The sequence below is a fragment of the Pithys albifrons genome, chromosome 14 (assembly GCF_047495875.1).
Source record: "Pithys albifrons albifrons isolate INPA30051 chromosome 14, PitAlb_v1, whole genome shotgun sequence".
Classification (NCBI taxonomy): domain Eukaryota; kingdom Metazoa; phylum Chordata; class Aves; order Passeriformes; family Thamnophilidae; genus Pithys; species Pithys albifrons.
Window position 1 is genome coordinate 14,648,381 of NC_092471.1, and position 2,055 is coordinate 14,650,435.

Genomic DNA, 2,055 nt, shown 5'->3' on the forward strand with positions numbered 1-2,055 from the left:
GCCACTCTGGAATGCTGCTGTAATTTCTGTTATACTGCAAATATAGACTGACTACCTGGATTGCCAAATGGTAGTGCCACCTTCCTTAAGATTAGCTACTCTGTTTTGAGTTGCTCTTGTTTTGTAAGTAGCTACAAATATTGGTCTGAACAGTTTGCTGAAAAGTTAGTTGCATAACAGAGCTTAGAAGTTAAAAGTCTATGGTGTTAAGTGCAAAAATGGTCAATTTATTGTATTCTTAAAAATAGAAAAAACTCTATTCAGAAATACTGCAACTAGCTCTACTCTTCTAAACTTCACCTTGTTTGCTTTTTCCAAGCATAGTGCATAGCCAGTGGTAATGAAGATGTGTGCTCAGGGGGTAACAATCAGGGATGAGAACCAAATTCTGAACACTTCAGTATATCCTTAAAGATACTGAAGGTGCATCTGGCCTCTAATTTCATCCCTCCAAATGGTTAACAGCATGTAACAAAATCTGCTGCTGTACTCAGTGGGGTGCCCTCTGTGTTCATGATTTCAAGAAAAAAAACACTTTTGTGATGTCTTGTTTTTCAAACTTCACTCATACTCTTGAGCCTATTTGGTGTTTAGAATGACTGCATCTCTGATTGCCACTCCAACACTTCTTTCACTCAAAACAATCTATTCATCTCTATTCATAAACATGTCAATCTACTGGTTCAAAAAAATCCAACCAACCCTCCAAGAACACAAAAACTAACAAAAAAACTTCTCATTAATCCACCTCCCTCATTAGCTAGGATTAAAAACCTTAGTCAAAATGCTTGGCCTTGTGCCTAGAAAAGCTATGAGATCAATAATCCAAACAGACTTAATGATCCTCTTAGAAAAGAGTAACTTTTGTACTTCTCCTATGGAATGCTTTGAAAAAGTGAGGGAAATATATCAGAAGTGTCACATCATCTGCATAAGTTAATTTATCTGTTATTTTGGAGCTATACAGTTGGGGGATGTCTTCCGAAAAGAGATGTGTTTTTTTTTCTTCTCTCTCTGTTAAATGACATTTATTGTCTGCAAAAACAGTAATATGAAAAATCACAGACTGTATCAGTGATTATCCTATAAGAACCTAAGAAGTTTCATTAACATTTCCAGTATCTCATTTCACTCATGAGCAGTTTAAAATTATGGCATTTGTATTTGTATACAAGCTCAGAATTCTGTAGGACTTTTATTTTGGCAATTTAACTTGTTGGGATTCTTATTTTGACACTATTAGTTACAGCTTTTAACTTCAAAAAGTGCAATTTTTGGTTTATGAACTCAAGTATTGATGGAAAGAAAAAGAAAACAAAATTAAACCGTACTGTATAGTTCTCTATGAGCACAAGAAGGTGTTATAAAAAGCCAGTGCATTTGACCAAAACAGGCTTTAAACTCCACAGGGAATATTTCTGTCACAGACAGAATGGAAATGTCTTGGGGCAGAGCTGGCAGAAACTCAGCAGAGAATATATGTTCATATGGGTGTGCTAAAAAATGACCAGGCTGGCCTGAGAGCAGCTAGGTGGGATTTAGTATTATCAGTGCTCATCTCTGCCCTCTCTACAGTTCCTGGAAGAAAACATGAATATGTGGAGCCCAATTCATGCCATACATTTGAAGAGGAAATAAATCACCTATGAATGGCCTGGTTTTACACTACTTACTTTAGAAATGCTACACAACCAGTTTGAATTTAAAATTTTAGTAGCTAATTTTGGCAAGATTAGCTCATGCTAAAGACAAGTTGCCAAAATTACAGCAAAGTGGGATGTGATGTCAGTAGTTTCAGAGAACTCATCCATTTGTTCTTGCTCAGAAATGCTGCTAGCATGGCCAGGGTTGGCACACAGGTAATCGTGCAAGGAAGCTGAAATGCTGTGAGATCTCAGCCTTTTCTCTGCCCGAGTGGAAGGGGGAACAACTCTGCAGACCCTGCTCCAGTTTGGCCCCCAGGAATACCACTGGGATCGGGTGCCTCACTTCAGATGGGGCGCTCAGCAATGTCCTGAGAGGAGGTAAAGGCTGACCTCTCAGTGGAGCAGGGAC